Below are 20,014 nucleotides of genomic sequence, written 5' to 3' on the forward strand. Positions count from 1 at the left end.
TACTGTTTTCTATTTGTTGCCTCTTTATTTGTTCTTATTTTATCTTCCACTGTTGTACTTCCTTCTGTGATTTCTGGTTACTTTTATGATAAAATTTTTAACTCTAGTTATTTTTAGCAAGTTACTAAGAGAAACTTGTTTTTTGATCATTTGGTTTTTATTTCAAACTTTAAAATATAGAAAGTCACTGTAATGGAGGCTCATACTGGTGCACAGGGTAAAAAGCAGATAAATCATTAAATATAATTCTCTTTTCCCAGCATTGGCCTCAAAGACTAGCGTGATAAAGTAGCAAAAGCAATTTCTATGGTAATGATATCATCATGTGAAGCAATCATTATGCATTCTCTAAAGCCAAGAAACTACAAATTCTATATAATAACAGCAGATGACTGAATAGCAGAACGATAATTGACTGAATAGCAGAATGACCAGTCATTATGATGTGTACTGACCAGGGGGCAGATGCTCAAAGCAGGCCAGCCAAGTTAGGTGTCAGCAGGGGCCCTCCAATCGCCCCAAAGATCGGCCCTGATCAGCAGCCAGCCCCTAGGGACCCTACCAAAGCACAAATTTTGTTCATTGGGCTTCTAGTATTTAAATAACAAACAAGGTTTTTTTGTTGTGTTGTTATCTAATACATTTATTACCTACTTTTAAGATCTAACATTTTTTGGTTTTATTGGGTAATCTGGTGTGTGGGCTCCCCCTTTTTAATTTACTTCCAATAATTGATGATGGTTGTTTAGAATTCTGCCTTATTTCAGTAGTGATACTTTATAAGAATATAGCTGTATTTTTACTAAGCTCTAAAGATTTGCCAAAGGAAATATCAGGACAGTAACATAACAACGGGATCCTAAATTTGGATTCCTTAATTTTAGTCCTTTACTATTTATTTGGACTATGTTTACTTTAAAATAACGTATGACATATTTTGGATTAAACGAGGCATATAATATATAAGTAAAAATTGCCAGATGGCCCCAAATATTACAAAGTGTATGTTTATTGATATTTGTAGTGGTGAATGTAGTTTTTGTTGCCTTTCAGCTCTAAAGTTAACCTAAATATACATTAACTATCTCGGTAAGATTAATAAGTTAACTCACTTTGTCAGTGTGTATTTAAATTCATCATTTTCACAGCCTTTCCTCTTCCCTGTGCCTTTCAAGTTCCTGCAAAGTTCCTCTGGAGGGCACTATTACCATAACTAATACAATTAGCTCCAGCAGGCTGTGATGGTGAAAGGGACTGCTTCTTTTTACTGCTGCTTAACCATTTCAGATCTTACGTGTGTTCAGCATACTCTACCTTTTCCACTTCCTTAGGGGGAAAAAATAAACTCTTCTGTCTGTTATAATAGTTATCCTGTTTAAAAACAAACACCATTCCTGCCCTCCTATTACTTCCAGATAAAACACCCTGGGAAGCTAATGGGGGGCGAGAGTGCAATGGGACCTGTGTGTGAGGATTTATTTTTTCCCCCCAATTGTTTTAATAAAAAGTAGGAGTCTGAAGAGTAGTATAGGAATCAGCTACACATACAATCATGTCCCAAATTAATTTTCTTTCACATAATCGTTGTTCACCAGATGAAATTTTAAGGCAAAATGAAAAGACCTCAGAGGTCAGAGTTGTTTTTGTTTTATATGTCTGCAGAGAATACATGTCATTTTAGGAAACCAGGGCTGCTCAGAAAGCTGTATGTGATGAATATGACCTTGATAATCAGTTCATTAAATAATTTGTGATCCCATTCAGAATTCTAATTGAAAAGTAATGCATTTCACTGAAAGTCAATTGAGATAATTACTTATGTAAATAACACCTGGGTCACTGTAAGCTTTATTTGTAATAGTCCCTTTTTTTGTATCTGTGAATATTTTGTATTTTGAAATCTTTTTCATTTACTGTTTAAGTATAGAATCAAAAGATGTTTGGAGCATTCATATTACTAGTTGTACTGGTTAATGATGCAGATTTTTTTCAATAGATGGATTTACACATATGTTGATATATATATGCAATTTTATATGTATGCTAGTTTGTTGTATTGACAACAAGCTTCAGAACTTCATGTATCAAATTTGCTGACAGTGTTAACATCATAGATATTTTTGGACTTAAAAATGTTGAACTTCATGCCAAAATAAAAGAGCATATGGAGGAAGTTATAATACATTACTTTATTTTGAAGAAAAGTGATGCTGAATACTTTAGGAAGCTTTTGGTGAACATGCTCCATCTCAAGATACTTGTAAATGCTGGTTTAAACACTTTAAAAGTGATAATTTCAATGTGAAAGACAAAGAACATTCAGGTCAACCTAAAAAGTTTGAAGATCAACAATTACAAGCATTATTGGATGAAGATGTATGTCAAACCCAAAAACAACTTGCAGAAAGATTAAACGTTGCTCAAAACAATTTCCAATCATTTACAAGCAATAGGAAAGATTTTTAAAGGAAAATGGGTGCCACATCAACTGAACCAAAGACAAATAGAAAACCAAAAACTCATCAGTAAAATGTTGCTTCGATGGCATGAAAGAAAGTCTTTTTTGCATCAAATCGTGACTGATGATGAAAAGTGGAGTTATTTTGAAAATTCCAAATGCACAAAATTATGGGTTGATCCAGGTCAACCATCAACACCAACTGCAAGGCCAAATCGCTTCAGAAAGAAGACAATTCTCTGCATTTGGTGGGTTCAGGAAGGTGTGATGCATTCTGAGTTTCTACAACCAGGTGAAACCATTAATAGTTATTGCTGCTCATAACAAATAATCAATTTGAACCATGCTTTGATCATGAAACAACCAGAATGTCCCAGAAAACATGGCAAAGTAATTTTGCTTCATGTTGATGCACCATCACACACACTTCAAAACCAGTTAAAGACACATTAAAAGATCTTACCTGGGAAGTATCAACCCACCCACTGTATTCATCAGACCTTGCACTTTCAAATTACCACTTGTTCCAATCGATGGCACACACACTTTCTGAGCAGCACTTCGAAATGTACGAAGAAGTGAAAAGTTGGGTCTTTGAATGGTTTGCCTCAAAACAAGAAAAGTTCTATGGGAACTGTATCTATAAATTACTTGGAAGATGGAGTAGTGATGGACATTACTTTGAATAAAGCTGTAGAGAGTGCCTGGGAAGGCACATGGTCATTCTTTAATTAATGTCAGCTGAACCCAGTGGTGTTGGCAAAGCCATGCCCTGGGAACATGCTTTGCCAAAAAGGCAAGAGTGTTATCAGCTTGACCTTCATTTCAGCCTGGTATCTGGTAGTGGGTTTTGATATGTAAATCCAGTCAAGCACCAGGAATGCTTGGGCCTACTCAAGAATGCAAATAATTTCCTTTGTCTTGACTTTTTGGTGAAACTTCCTGGTATTTGAGGGTATAGAATAAACTTGCTGAATTGGCTCTGGATCACTGTCTCTCAAGCAGAAGAAGGCAGCGGTCCTACCTGGTTCTCATTTTTTTTCCTTTTATCTCTGTGACTCTTTCTTTTGTTTTCAATCCCCAGCACCTCTACTCAGGAACTGGACCCACTCTCTAGCCATGTTAGATGCGGAAAAGAGAGAAATATTTACATGACAAAGCACTTTTGATATTTCTCTTGAAATTACCGTGTTTTCTTTGATTACAAAATCCACATTATTAACTAGTACACCTAGTACATTTCTAAATTACAACCAGAGACTGAATATTACCTTAAGTACATGATTTTGAGGTTTTTGGATATACTCCTAGGAGAGGGATTGTTGGGTCATATGGTAGCTCTATTCTTAATTTTTTTGACTAATCGCCAGGCTGCTTTCCATAGACAGGGTTTATCAGTTTACATTCCCACCAGCAGTGAATGAGGTTTCAGCAGCAGCAGCAGCAGCAGGACAGAAATAATAAAAATTAGAACAGAATTGAATGAAATAAATAGAGAACAAAAAGAATTATATGTAGTGAAATGCAAAATTACATGAATTCTTATGAGAGGAGGCTTGTAGTTCTTTAAAAAGATAAATAAAATTGACAACCCCCTGGCTAGATTATTAAGGAAGAAAGGGAAAAGACCCTTATAAACAAAGAAATTACCACAGAGATCACTGATATATAAAGGATCATACTAGGATAGTATAAAAGACTATATGCCACCAAATTCAATAACCTAGTAGTAATGGATAATTTCCTAAAAAGATATAACCTTCTTAAACTAAATCATGAAGAATTGGAAAAACTAAATAGACCGATCAGCAGTGAGGAAATTGAAACAACCATCAAAAACTTCCCAAAAATAAAAGTCCAGGACCAGATGGCTTAACCAGTGAATTCTATCATATGTTCAAAGAAGATTTAAAACCTACTATTCTCAAACTCTTCCAAAAAATTGAAGAACAGACAATACTTTCTCATACATGCTATGAGGCCAATATAACCCTGGTACCAAAATCTGGCAAAGATAACACACAAAAAAAGAAAACTATAGATCAATATCTCTGACAAATACAGATGCAAGAATCCGAAACAAAATACAAGCAAACTGAATACAATAGTATATCCCCAAAATAATGCATCATAATCAAGGGGGTTCATTCCAAGTTGGTTCAACATATGCAGATCAATCAATGTAATACACCACATTAACAAGAGAAAAGATAAAAATCATATGATCTTATCAATAGGTGCAGAAAAAGCATGTGATATGATGTCATTTTCTAATAGAAAAACCCAAACAGCAAAGTGATCCCACATACATAGTATGAAATTTCTCACAAGCCTCCTGTCAACTTAAGAATTTATGTAATTTTGCATTTTACTATATATAATTCCATATTTGTTTTAAAAGAGAACATCCCAAATATTGTGCATGTTTATCACTGACTTCAGTACTTCTGAGATTTCATTGACAAATGTATGTCTATATACTGTATATAAAAGCCTAATTGACCATTTGACCATTCAACCAGTAGCTATGACGTGCACCAGGGGGAAGATTATCAATGCACAGCAATGGAAACATGGAACAGACTGATGAATTTCAGAGGGAAGAGGGTAGGGATAGAGTGGGAAGAGATTAACCAAAGATCTTATATGCATACTAGAGGCCAGGTGCACAGATTTGACTGCTGGTTTACACCCAGTCCCCACAGGCCAGGCCAAGGGACCCCACTGGTGCACAAATCCATGTACTGGGTCTCTTGTACCACATATATACTATATTTAGAAAGCAAGAGAGAAAAAAAATGGCATTTGTAATTAAGTATGAGTTCAGATCTTAAGTTGATTGCTTACTGGCATTGACTTTTGTACAATTTATTTAATTTCACTAAACCTCAGTTACTCCCTGTAAAATAGAGTTGATACTAGACTGAAGCACATGGAATTATTATTTATGTGAGTTGAAAATAGTGTGGTACCAAAAATGTCTTATGGTTCAAGTTAGCAATAGCTTTCTCTTCCCACACAAATGGCACAAAGTATGCAAAGCTCCCAATAAAGTGCTTGGCTCATAGTACTTTTAATTATGCTAGAAAACTTGTTCAGACCTCTCTGCTAACAATATAAGTATAAATATCCTTTATATTACACATAAAATTGTCTTTATTGTGGTAAGTGAGAAGCCCATGTAATAGAAATCAGTTATATTTTTACCTCTCATTAGCTATGAGAGTGTTATTTCTTCATCAACATTATTTCTCAAGTGACTCGTTCACATGGTTTGTGAAAATGATTATGAGATTAAAATATATAAGCATATATTCTGTGTATCTACTCATTAAAGAAAGGATAAAATAATACAAACTAACAGTAAAAAATGAACATGCCAGGTGCTTCTGGATTTTGGAAGTAAAGCAGTTAATAAGACAAATTTCATTCTCTCTGAAAGCAGATACACTATTAAGAGTACACCAATGGTAACTAAGTAGATATATTCAAAAGCATAATAATTGTATATAGAAATATGAAATAAAAAAATCTTGGCATGTGGTAGGTGCTAGGATATTAAAATTCAATTTTTCTTTCATCATTGCATATCCATAGCATTAGAACACACACGGCCCTTTCCTTCCTTTTCCTTCAAGCTTAATTTATGTGGATATGTAATAGGAGGGTCCACATATTTGGAGAATTTAAAAAATCCAGAATTATTAGCTACTCAGGATAACAACACCCTGTGAAAAAGCCCCTGTCCTCTTTAACTTTTTTAATGAATCAGCTGTAAGGCCTGGTTCTGGTTAAAAGGTGGTAGACCCATAAAATTTTACGGCTAGATCTAATGTAGGTTAAGAAATATGGTAATTGTTATGCAGCTCTCTGAATTATATTTCTCTAAATAACCAGCCTTCCTAAGTAAAGCATTCTCATCTCATCTCTCTTTTATAGCTGCATCCCTTTGAAATCTCTTATCATTTTATTGCATGAGAAGGGCTTTGGGGGGAGCAGGGGGACTATTTGAACTTTGCAAACAGATATAAATGGAAAGAAAAGGAAGGTCAGATTTGGGGTTCCTTAACCTTGGCAGTGACCTTGAAAGCAGTCCCCAGGTAGCTTTAACTTCTGCAACACACGTGAGCCTGAACTCACCCCTGGGCGCAGCCTGCTTGGCAACCTGACAGAGGTCAAATTATCACACAAATGAACAATTTCCCTGATAAAGTCAAATCGGTGCTTAAGCACATGCTCTAATCAGCAGCCCCATGTCTTTAGCTACTATTTTAAAGTATCCCCAAGGTTCCCAGTGCAATTTCACCTGACCTTTAGCTAAAGACCATATTTTACTAGATCACCAGTTTCCCTGATCCCTATAGTCATTTGCCTACCTCAGCACATATGAGAAACCCATACTGCACACAAGGAGGGTGTTTGTCATCCCTCTTTTTTTTTTTAAAAAAGGAGAGCATCCTGGAAATTATGCCTTCTCCAATTCTTTTTTTTTTAATTGCTTTATTTATATTTATTGATTTCAGAGAGGAAGGGAGAGGGAGAGAGAGATAGAAGCATCAATGATGAGAGAGAATCATTAATTGGCTGCTTCCTGCACACCACCCCCCAACACCCCACCTTCACTGAGGATCAAGCTTGCAACTTGGGCATGTGCCCTGACTGGGATTTGAAACATGAACTCCTGGTTCATAGGTTGACACTCAACCACTGAGCCATGCTGGTAAGGCTTTCATCCCTCGTTAAAAAACCTATCTTTCCATTCCCCTAATCTCCTATCTCTCCTTTGAGAAGATAACAGGAATTTATGAGCATCTCTTCAAATTTTCCAGACAAGCATGCTTTGGATATATTTTGGTTTGGGAACAAAACATGATTATGGGCTCTCTAAATTGCTATTGCTTTTTGAACAATTGAAAGATGCATTATAGTATGCACAGTGTCTGTGTTATAGGAGCCCTCAACTTATTGGTATTTTTGAAAACTTCATATCTTCTTATTTTATTTCAGAATTAGGATTGTATAACAGTGTAAGGTTAGAAACTGCCTTTAATCATGCAACATTGTTATTACTAGAAAAGTCCTTTTTGAATCAACTGATGTACAAATAATAATATTACAGATTAGGGACAGACACTTATCCCCACTAATTACATCTGCTCAAAGTGGATAGAATTTCTATTCAGCTTCCAAGAGGGAAGACCTTGGGTGGGACACCTTCACCTTCTCTGTACTTTCTTATTACCTCCTGTCTAGGGCAGAGCAGTGAATTATCAACTCAGCGTTCTGTGAATACCAAGAAGCCAGCGTGATCCGCTTCTCATGTCAGGTGATAAGCATACCAGGATGAGCATTGACCCTGTGAGGGTGAGGCCTGCAATGTGGAAGAGTAAGTGAATTCTGCAAATTAATATCAAGAAGCACATTGTAGCTGTACACAAAAACTATGCACACCCATTCACTTTATCACGAAAGCTGTATGTATATATCATTCATATGTATATCTTTCATGTGTATATCTTTGTATATACCATTCATGCGTATATCTTTCAATCATTTGCAAAATGTGTCAGAGAAAGCAAAGGTGGATCCCTAAATCCACAACATATACAGGTACTTTCAACCTATAATAGATACATCCTATCACAATCATCATTGTTATTTTTATTCATTGGAATGAATAACAATTTGAAACACCTAATATGTTTTTGGATGGAACAAGTTAAAAAACAAAGTCAAAACTAAATTTGAAAGCCGTTAGACATCTTTTTAGTCTCTAGCACTTTTTAATCTCCAATATCGAATTTATTCTAATGAATAAAATTTGGAACAACTAACAATTTAGTCAAAATTTAAATTGATTATTTCATTTAGATCTTACAATATCTATGTTATACCTTTAAGGATTTATATTTCTGAACATAGTGCACATTCTGTGGCCTTTTAGTTATCTACTCCTGTTCAGCCATTGGAAACACACATTCAAATAAAATGATAACAATGATCACTTCTGGAATTTATCAAGGATTTGCTCCATGTTATTTATGGCATTTAATGTGCAATCAGTGACATCTTATTTAATTCACAGAAATCCAGATAGTTATACGTGATTCCTGTTTCACAGCTGTGTTAACTGAGCTATAGAGATAGATAAATTTTCACAGGTTTCATGGCTTGCAAGTCTTCAAATTCACATTCATGTCAGGATCATCTCCAGAACCCACTGTGCTGACTACTGTGCTTTCTGCCCTCACACAAAGGTATGGGAGATTGGCTCCACCCACAGAGTATGTCTCAGAGAAAAAAATGATTGTTGTACCTCACTCCCAGCTTCAGTATAACTGTATTTCATGAACTTTACAAAGTTTGGCAGCTTGAGTTTTATATACGAGTCTTTTATAATATTTTCTAAAATATGTTTGACATCGATGAGTTATAAATATACCATTTTTCTTCCAAGTAATATTTTCAACCACAGAACTAATGAATTTATGTCATCAATAATGAATGAGCATCAGACAATTTAGATAGATCATATACAGCTATGATGTGGACAGTTTCTTCACAGAAAAAACAAAGATTAAATTTATATATAATACAGAAGACAAAAGAAGAATCTATATATAGTTCATAGGACTTGCATGAATTTAATACATTAGGGCATAGAGTATAAATGTTAGACAACAGCTACACTGGTCTGATACCCAAGCAGGTACATATGAACCCAAGTAATTTTCTATTTCCTTCATCCTATCAATAAATTATTGGCCAAAGTCCCCCCAATAAAAGTAAATATTGATTCAACAAATGTGTATTTTTCCAAGCCAATATCTCATAATTTGACATTTGAATTCTTCTGTGAAGTTTATTTAGTTATAGATTCCCTAAAATTAGGGTGCTGCTTTAGAAATTGAGGGCATAAGGAAGTCCATTAGTAAGTGGAACTGGGGAAATAGACAAATGTTATGCAACACAAAAAGTGGATAAAGTACTATAAAAAGGAGCATGAATACCGTGCATATCGAGCCCAGAGATGGAAATGATTAATTCTGTTTGGGGATATTGTGAGCAACTGGATAGTCTGGAAAACCAAGACTGCTGCTCAAACTAAATTGAAAAAATTTTAAATCAGAAGATACATTAGAGGACAAATATTTAATAATAATAATAATAATAATAATAACATATTATTAGTATTATTTCCAACAATCAGTAGAATTATTAAGTACTAGACATTGCTCTACGGTAATTTAATATGGTGATCTTATGTTACAAAGATTATTGTTATCCTCTTCACTACAAGGAAAAGAGGCATGAAGAAGTTTGTCAGATAATATATAAAAGTGTGAATCAGGACAGAACAAGATACTTGGGAATAGTGGGGACTGAGGTCTCTGGAGAGGAAAAGCATTTAAATTTCATTTTGTTTTTGAACTTTTTTTGATCCAAACAAGTGACATCTGCAGACTATGTTTTCTCAACAGCTACCTTGAAACTCCTGAAGAATTAATAGAAAATGTTCCATAGTGAACGTGGGGAAGTGTGGTTGTTATGTGATGGCTATTGTCTTCTAATGTCATAACGACCTGAGTTAGTGATGGTAGAGTTGAAGAGAATGGAGTCAAAGGCATATAAGAGGTAAAAATGGAGTACACTTAGTACACGACTGAGTATGGTAGTCAAGGAGTAGAAAAAATGAGGATGATTAGAGGCCTTCTTGCTTGAATGGATGAATAAAGTGTGATTCATTATGAGTCATTTGAAATGCAGGAACAATGGAGCAGATTTGAGCTGGGGAGAATCTGGGAATATAGTCATATTTAGTTTAAATATGCATGTGGTTTTTGCTCTCCAATGAAATAGTGAGTTATAAAGTTTGTTTTTATCATTTTAATATTTTATCATAAGTCCTAAGGTGAGTATTCTGGTAGAAATGCTATAAACTTGGCGGAATGAGCATGGCTTTACAACAAATCCAGGTATAGACGCTGGTGGATAATAAAGTGGAACTCTGCCAAATAGGTTAATGGTCCTGAAAACCATTTCACCCCAAGATGAGAAACAAATGTGGGGGGATTAATGAACTAGCAGCTCTTACTTTTAACTTTAGAACAAGCCATATTTTATAGTCTTACAACATGCTATTTAGGGAATATTTCATCAGGCTAATTCATCAACATTAATTATTATTTATTTCATGTCTAGGGTTCAGAACATTTTATTAAATAATTTGTTATATCGGAAGAGACACAATTGCTTTCCCATAAGGTTACAGTGCAAAAGAGAAATGCCAAGAACCATTATCAATCATGTGTGACTTTTCAAAATGATAATTTATTGATTTTGGCCTAGAGAACTTATATACCTCCACTGCTTTAGATGCCTATACAACACACACACACACCACAGAACACACACACACATGCATACAACATCCACACAGCCCCTCCCAACACACACAATCTCCATATCAAAACAATCATAAAAGTATTTTGCAAAGGAAGTGAGTGGCACATCTCAATGAAACGAACACATTTATTACACATCTATTGTATATAAAGTTTTGTTCTAGATACTGCTTAGTAAAAAATAAAGACTAATAACACATGTTTGCCTTAAAATCATATAATAATTTTTCAAAAAGGAAATTTTCCTGGCATTTTTTATACATATTATCTCGTTTGATCTTCACAATATTCTATGGGAACCATAGGGAAGTATTGCCCCACGGTTTACACATGATGCAACTGTCCTATAGAGAAGGTTATATCATGTATTTCCACTTTGTGACAAAGAAAGTTGTTCTTAGTTAAATAAATGAGCCAGTGTCATTGTTAGGAGATAAAAATCAGGGAAAGGTTCCATTGAGAAGTGTTTGTGGTCTGGAGTGAAAGGTTTATATTAGTATCAGCAAACACAGCATGTGCACCAGACTCTCCATTCTCTCGACCATTGCTAACATTACTAGTCAACTCCACAACTCTTTTCTGTGAAGCTGGAATTGGCCTTCAAATTTCTCTCTGCCCAGACCTTCAAACTGCCATTGCAGTCTTTTGAAAATGGTATTTGTCATGAAATCTACTTGTCACCAGGTCTAGAAAAGAAGACCAAAAGACAATTGAAAAACAGAAAGATACCAATGAAGGGGGAAAAAATGTTCAAGAGAAGGACTTAGACAATATTTTTCTGGAATTATTTTGAGAAGTATGTAGTACAAGCAGAAAGAAGAAATTTAAAACAGCAGAATCTTATTCATGGGGTAGTAGAAGGTTTATAGGGAATTAGAACTCTAAGCAGAAGAGTATAGTAAAACTGATAAATAATAATTAGATATGGACCAGGAGATCTTAGTCTTATACAGGAGTCATTCTATCTCTTGTTTTCTACCCCTTCCCCCCCAATTCTTTCTCCCCAATTCATGGAGAGAAAAAAAATTATTTCTTTGGAGTCGATTGATAAATACTCATGGACTCTTCAACATCCATCTTTCTGCATTGGTGCAAGTTAGCAAAGACATGATTAATTCCTGTACTTAGATAAGAGGCAGCTTGATGCATGTCCACCCCTTCCTATTTCCACTTCCCAGAAAGCAAATGGAAGAATCCTTTTCCCAAGTAACTGACTAACCCTAAAAAAATATCTCCACAATCTGCCTTAGAAAGATGGCCTCATAAAAATGCTTTCTTCAACTGCTAATTTTAAATTAAGTCAGTGAAGGAACATGTCTTTTTAAAAAATATATTTTTATTGATTTTAGAAAAGAAGGGAAAGGGAGAGAGAAATAGAAACATCAATGATGAGAAAGAATCATTGATTGGCTGCCTCCTGCACATCCCCTACTGGGGACTGAACCCACAACCCAGGCATGTGCCCTGACTGGAATAGAACTGTGACCTCCTGGTTCATATATTGACACTCAACCACTGAGCCACACCAGCTGGGCAGTACATGTATTTTTTATGGACTCCTCCAATCAAGATTTTAGTACCTCCATTTTTTTAAGATTAATTTTTAAAGCAGTTTTAGATTCATAGAAGAAAAGGCCACTCTTTAGGCAAGGGAAAAATATTGCAGACGGCAAGTCAAATACATAGGATTAAAAAGCATAAATATCTAGGAAGTCTAAGTGAATAATAATGGTATAAAACAATAAGATTTATAATAATTTAATTCTATATGTGTTCTAATATACATGTAGAATTAAAACATGCAATGACAATACATTTCATGGAAGTGATCAAATAGAATTTCTAAAAGTTATAAGTGTTCCAGGATTTTGGTGATATTTATCTTTTGGGTGGTATTTTTATAGATAAGTTCATTTAATTGGGAACTCTAAATTTTGATTTAAGTACTCTTCTGTATGTCTTTAGGTCTATTATGCTTCAATGAAATAGTTTTGAAAATAAATCTATAAATGGATAACAATTTTAATAAAACTAAGTATTTTGCAAAGAAATTATGTCAATTCTGGTTTTATCTCTCACTGAGTCCCTATTTTTCTGTTCTGGTTTCTGTACAAACTATTTTAAAAGGAAAATTATTTTTGTCTTCTGTTACCAGCAATAGTCCATACAAGATATTTTAGTTATAAATAGTAGAAAAGTGAAACACATATCCTTTCATTGCATTGCTGTCCTCACCACAAAGTAAAAACAACTCTAAATGATTTAAAAAAAAAAAAAAAAAGGCTGTTGAGAATGCGGGGGAGGGGGACGGGGAATAGACAACAGAGAAAAGAAACAGAGAAGGAAACTTGGAAAGCAGTACTATAACCTTAGCTTATTAACCATGTTAGCTTGAGGTTGTTGGTTTCTTTTCAAGAGCCTTGGTTCTTAAAGCTGAACAAAGGGTGAGTTTGAAACTGAGAGGAATACATAAAGATAGGATCTTTCACACCTCAGTCATTAAAAGAGACTAGGAGAATAAGTCTGCCTGTCTGTAAAATTAGACTACAAAGAAATCTCTTAACCTACATTCTGGGTATGAGAACACCACTTGCCCTACAATATCTCATCACTTAATGAGAACCACACCTTGAAAATGCAAAGTTGTTTTCATCATATTCCAGTTAGAAGTGGATTTATGTACAAACTGGAAATTAACTTTACTGAACATAACCAATTTTTCAAAATCAAGTTATAATTTTGTAGCTACATATAATAAAAAAGAAATGTAAATGTGCTATATACTTTTTAAAATTCTTTATAATTAGTCCATTTCTGATTCTTCCATCCCATGGTTGTTGTAAGGATTAAATTAGATTATATTTAAAAAGCCCTGAAGTAATTGGCACATAAGAAATGTTCAATCATATTGATTACTATTATTATCATTATTATAATTATATCCACATTAAATTTTAATGCTTGGAGACAAAAAATAGAGACAATAGCAATTACTGAACTTCTATTAATCTAACACTATGCTGTATGGTTTCATAATCTTATTTTATTCTTTGAGAGAAGCATTTGTTATATAATTTTCTGACACTTAAAACTTAGATACATGTTCTAAGATTACTGCTAAGTGGTAAATCTGGGACTCCAAAATTTAGATTTCTGATCCCAAACCTTTAATGTGTTCTCTACATAAAAGACCATCCACAGAACTGAGTCCTGTTTATTTACAAAGTTTTAAGTTTATATTCTTTAAGATCAGATGCAAATTAATTTGGAATTTATTGCTAATTTCTAATGAAAAGTAAAACAAACAAAATGGGAAACATACAGCACATCAGTTGCCCTATCAGAACAAATCAGAATTCCCTTTTACTAGATTTTCTAGTTAATTTCTTGAAGCTTCTACAGTCACTAACCTCCTCTCAAAAATTAATTAGAATATAGACAATTATATAAATTACATTATTTTGATTATTATTTTTTAAAATTTTATCAATAAAATATCTAAATCTAGCTTTATAATATCTTGTTATAGTTATATCCATGATGGTAATGGAATGTACGCACTTCCATATGCTTTGAACTTATATGTGTTTGTAGCAGTAATGATGATGATAATGGCAGTGATATTGTTGGCAGTGGAGGAGCTGGTTAGTGGCACTTAGAGCTGGAGAGACAAGTCAGAGCCAGATAACACTGGTTTGAATATAGACTTTCTAGGTACTTTAGTCTCCGTGTTGAAGCCAGTAGAGAAACTAAAGGATTAGAACATGTGAGACACTTGGAAAGATTTTCATTTTATAAAGAGCATTCTCATTGTATGGAGAATGGGTTGCTGAGGAATGACTGGAGGCAGGGAGACAAGCTAATACGTTGTTGCAATAGTCCAAATGAAAAATTATGAAACCTGAACTCAAACAGCAACAATGGTATGTAAAGAAGAAGATAGAATTGCTAGAGATTAATAAGATTGATATATTGGACCAGGAGTGATTGGAAATGGGGGAGTGAAGAACCAAAGATGGGTTCCGAGTTTATAGCTTACATGGGTACCTGGGAGGGAATGGCATTTAGAGAAGTAAAATATAAGGTGAAAAGAAGAGGGATGATAATAAACTCAATTTTGGACATTGGAGTAGACACTTTCTCAACTTTAAGTAGAGCAGGGAACAGACATGTGATCTTGGCTTCAATTATTATTATTATTTTTTTGCAGTGGATTTGTTCATATGACTTTTTGCAAATAATGACTTTATCGCTAGTATAATGTGTCTTTTTTATTATCTGTTTTCATGTTTTCCCCCCATATTTAAGATTCCATAAAGGGCACAAGACATGCCTTGATGATTTTTATAAACCCAGAAGCTAACATAGGAGCTGACATGCAGTAGGGTTTTGATACATATTTATTGAAGGAGACATTGAAGGATTCATGAACCAATCAAGATAATTTTTACCCATAAAGAGGTTAAAAGAAGGAGGTGCAGTCTATTGAGAAAAGTGTTTCATGTACAGAATTCATTTTTAATAATGCACGTTTATCAAGCACCCAATGAAATGACAATCGTTGGGAATACAAAAAAAAAGTGATGAACTTGTTTTTGCAGGCAGCAAATTAGGAAAAGGACTATTTGAGAGATTATCAAAAAAATTCAAGCTCTACCCTTACACTACACTTAGAAAACTGCACAAATTTCTTCCTATAACAAAACCATTTTATTTAATGCTTGTGAGAATGGAAAGAGAAGAGAGAAAAGAAATATGTTCTGACAATATTTCACTTAAATGAGTGCTATTGAGCAATTTGAGATCACTCATCCTTTGGAAGTATCCCCAGTCTGAAGAGCGAAGGCAAATAACATCTGCTTTGCATAGTATTAGCTTTCTTGGTGAATATGGATTTGAAATAAACAAGCCATGATGCTCCTAATTTATTTTTGAGAAGTAAGGATAATCTCTTTTAGAACTTTAACTGATTCCAAATGTTGTAACAAGGCTCAGTGTGAATTAAGGGTTTGCATAAGGATGCTTTGAAAAGTAATGTCTGTGTCTAAGGTCTGTTTGAAATTAGCCAGTGACACTAAAATGATTAGATGAAAATGCTAATTTTCTGATGCATGCATCCTGCTGTTAGTGGTTGATTCTGAATATTGTAATTATTTTTTTTTTGCATCTATTTTGTTAGAGTTTCTAAAGCCAAGGGAATGATTTACACAATTAAATGAAACCTTGATGTTTTCAATTAAAAAATCCTCACCCTAAATAATATGGATTAGACCCTGTGAAAAAAGCAAGTTGCTCACAATGTAACCACTTCACTCTGAATAGTTAGTATCACAGCTCTGAATTTCAATTAATGGCATCATTCAAAAGGCTTATGCTTTGATAATTAGTTTGGACCTGTGTCAAATTCATTTAAATGAGAAATCAGCTTTCAAAGATAAAAACATGCTTCTTCAATTTAGAGGTCTGCTTTCAACTTTAAAAAGTTTTTTTTTTTATTATTGTGAAAACTTTCAAATGCTCAGAAAAGTTGAAAATAAACAGTAAAATGGAAACCTGTACACCCATCACCAACGTTGGCCACTTATTAATATCCTATCCACCTGCTCCATTTCCCCCTAGTTCTCTCTGTAACTGAATGCTTCAGACATCAAGACTTTTCACTCCTAATTATTTCAGCATGAATCATTTCCTCACCAACAATAATATATATGCAACATGCAGAATTTCCTTAGTTGTAGCAAAAATGTCTGTTATGTTGTGGTTTTCTTTTTTTAAAAAAACCATTGAGGATTTAGTTAGGATTGATCAATTATAATAGGTTATGTCCCTTCTATCTATAAAAGCCTTAGAATTCCCTGCTATTCTTCATACTTGATTCTTTGAATCCAGGCCTTTTAATCCACAATTTGTATTAATAAGTATGTTTATGATTTGATTTAGGTCCAATTTTTATAATCCTCACCCAAGGATATTTTTTCATTTTATTTTATTTATTTATTTTTAAGACAGAGTGGAAGGCGGAAAGATAGAAAGGTCCATGTGAGATAAACACATTGATTGATTGCCTCCTGCATGTGCTCTGACCAGGCCCTGGGCTGGGGAGGATTCTGCGATTGAGGTACATTCCCCTGACTAGAATGAAATACAGGACCCTTCAGTACACAGGTTGATGCTCTATCCACTGAGCCAAACTGGTTCGGGCTTTAGGTAAAATATTTTTGACAAGACCACCCTATGGGTGATGTTGAGTACCTCCCACCTTATCATTGCTGGAATCACATGATGTTGGATCTTTCCACTATTGGCAATGCCAAGAGTAACACCTAGATCTCTCCTTTGTAAAAAACCAAATTCATCCTTGGCCAGCATGGCTCAGTAGTTGGAGCATCAGCTCATGTATCGAGAATCATGGGTTCTATTACAGGCCAAGGCATGAACTTGGGTGTAGGTTCAATCCCTATGTCCCCTTCTCCCTGCCCAGGTTAGGCCCATGTGAGAGGCAAGCAATCAATGTGTCTCTCTCACATTGATGTTTATCTCTCTTTTTCTCCCCCTCCCACCTCTCGTCAACTCTATAAAACTCAAAAGAAAAAAAATGTCCTCACTCATTAAGTGAGGATTAAAATAAACAAATAAACATTTTCTCCTTTGTAGTTAATAAATAATCTGTGGACTGAAACTCTGAGATCTTCTAAATATAGTTTTATCCAATATTTTACCAATAGTTTTAGGTTTTATTGACTATCTTACATTAGAAGAAACAAATCTTTTATAAAGTGAGTTTCTTATACACAACATAATGTTTAGTTTTTAAATCCATTCTAATATTCTGCCTTTTAATTGGTGTATTTAGGCCATTCAAAGGTAAAGTGATTACTTATACTTGGATTAAAATCCACCATTTTTGTAACTATTTTATTTGTATCTTTTCATATTCTGTCTTTTCTGATTTTAATTGAGCAATTTAAATGATCTTACTTTATCTCCCCTCTTGTAAGTATATATCAATTATACTTAAAATATTTTAATGGATCTTCTAGCATTTACAATATATACTTTAAACTAATCTAAGTCCATCTTAAAAATGCCACTGTACTACCTTATATGTAATGCAGGTACCTTATTCCACAGTATTCTCAATTCTACCATACCATTTCTTGTGATACTGCCTTCATGAACTTTATTTTTTTTATTTGCTGTAATGATAGAATACATCATTATGTTCAGACTTTAAACAAGTAGCTCTATTTTAGATCCCAAGTCAGAGCACATATAGGAACCAACCAATGAATGCATAAATAAGTGGAACAACAAATTGATGTTTCTCTCTCTAAATATCAATAAAAAATATAGAATAAAATAATGTCTGTTTATAGGCTGATGACTGTCAAAATTAAATCCAACACTGAATGCTCATCTATGATTCTCACAGCTAATTGTGAGACTTCTTCATTTGTATGACAGTTCGGTATCTCATACTTAACTTTTTTAAAACAGAGCTCTTATATCCACACTCTAGAAATTGTTCAGAATCTGTTTTCTTTTCTCCATTCTTCTCTATTATGACCCTTTTCTTCAATCCCCTACCTCTCTTTAAAATGATTATTAACAGTTCCTAAGCACGTTCCTTTCTTCCATTTTTACATTTCTAAATGTAGTTTGTTATAATGATGTTATAATGTGGTGATAGGATATCTCCTATTGTACTATTGTATATTCTATATAATAAAAGGCTAATATGCAAATTGTCCTTTGGACCAGGAGTTTGAGCAGGGTCGGGGCCAGCCAGCCAACCTCCTGTGTCCTCTCCCCGCCCAGCATGCTTGGCCCAATTGGTCCTGATTAGGGCCCCGTACCTGAATTCATACACCAGGCCTCTCGTATCTACATAATATATACAGGATAAATAAGCACACTAATTAGAATCTAATTTCAGTTGCTGTAACATGTAGATCTTAAATTAAGCAAAATAAAAAATTATTTTTAATCAGCTGTGCTCTGAGAAATTATAGGGAATTGACACCCACCTTGTTGCATTGTCTTTCTCACAATCTTGTCCTCACCAATCCGCTGCAGGAGGTTTCACCATTACATCTCATTTCAGAAATGGAAGGGGAGGATGGGTTGCATTGGACCTATTGCAAGCATACAAAAAATTGGTAATCAAAATTCAGATTGCTCTGACCTTGAACATCCCCATGTTCTCCATTTTCTGACACTGAACTGAACTGTTAAACAATTATTTCAATTCAGACAGAAAAGAGAAGAAGCCCTGCTTGTTATTGGGCAGGGTTAACAAAATAAGCAATAGGTCTAACATTTATATTTCCAAATCCCAATTGAAACCAAAATGTGGGGTTTTGAGTCTGAGTTCATTGTTTGTCGAAATTGAAGAATGAAGTCATGGACTAAAACAGTTAGGGAACCAAAGTTTATTGGGAGCAGCCAGTCCTGGAAATGGTGGTTAGGGTTCCAGGAGCAGGACAGTGTCCAAAGCTTCCTTTCCATGGTACAGTCGGGAGTAGTTCAGCATCCAAGCTAATTAAAGTCTATCAGTCCATGTGTGGAGGCCCACATGGCCCTCAGCCACATGGGCACAGGGGAGCATGTCTCTTGCCATCCACTCCAAAATCGCCAGGGAGTGAGAAGAGGAAGCATAGGGGCTTTTTTGTATATATGCTTGTTAGCTCCTGATTGGTCCTTTCAAAGAATTGTGTCTTAGGAACATCCTTGGGATTGGTTTATACCCCTGACTGCCTTGTCATTGGTTATCTGTACTCTGCCTGTCTTAGCAACATTCATACATTTTAAAGCATGTGCCTCCCTAGAGCTTGCCCTTCTTCCTCTGTCCAATTAGAGTGCCTTACTAACTCCACCTAGTTGGGTTTCTGTTTCTATTCCCTCCCCTGACCATGGTCCCAGTCCCTGTCACTGTAGCTTCGCTCTGTCTCCTCACAATGACTTCTTATAAATACAGCTCATAAAATCCTGTACTGTTCTAGTTCCAAGATAGCAAAAGGCACAGTGGGAACATGTAAGGGAGAGAAAAAGAATCGTTTCAATTAGGTAACTTCATTAAAAAAGAATATTTGCCCTGAAGCTGCACTGAATTACTAGTATAATGCTTGACGGCAGTTCATGAATCCATCTA

At 34.7% G+C, this 20,014-nt stretch overlaps 1 protein-coding gene across 1 annotated transcript in view; it reads right to left on the reverse strand.

Moving 5' to 3' along the window:
* The window catches only part of PIK3C2G (phosphatidylinositol-4-phosphate 3-kinase catalytic subunit type 2 gamma), a gene marked incomplete at its 3' end in the record, with an annotated part of 306,003 nt that extends 287,049 nt beyond the window's left edge, over positions 1 to 18,954 (reverse strand). Inside the window, exon 1 of the mRNA XM_084877162.1 lies at positions 18,891 to 18,954. The remainder of the gene's footprint in view (positions 1 to 18,890) is intronic.
* Between the last annotated feature and the right edge of the window lie 1,060 nt (positions 18,955 to 20,014).

The sequence above is a fragment of the Pipistrellus hanaki genome (genome assembly GCF_964339955.1).
Source record: "Pipistrellus hanaki genome assembly, chromosome: 3".
NCBI lineage: Eukaryota > Metazoa > Chordata > Mammalia > Chiroptera > Vespertilionidae > Pipistrellus > Pipistrellus hanaki.